Here is a 321-nt window from a genome sequence, read left to right on the forward strand (position 1 = left end):
CAACTTTTGATGTTGTTTTGACTAACGTGCTTACTTCAGCGAGATAAGCATACCAGAATACCAAAATCTCAATCTCACCAAGACACTCAACTTTTGATGCTGGTTTGACTTGGATGCATACTTCAGCGAGATAAGCAGATCAGAAGACTCACATCTCAACTTCACCAGAGGACCCACCTTTTGATGTTGATTTGACGAAAATGCTTATTTAAGTGTGATAAGCACTTTAGAATTCAAAAATCCCAACTTCACCGAATGACTTAAATGTTGATGCTGTTTTGACTAACTTGCTTATTTCATCAGATAAGCACTTCAGAAGAC

Source organism: Rhincodon typus, unplaced genomic scaffold (genome assembly GCF_021869965.1).
Source record: "Rhincodon typus isolate 14 unplaced genomic scaffold, sRhiTyp1.1 hic_rhity00001185, whole genome shotgun sequence".
In the NCBI taxonomy this organism is placed as follows: Eukaryota; Metazoa; Chordata; class Chondrichthyes; order Orectolobiformes; family Rhincodontidae; genus Rhincodon; species Rhincodon typus.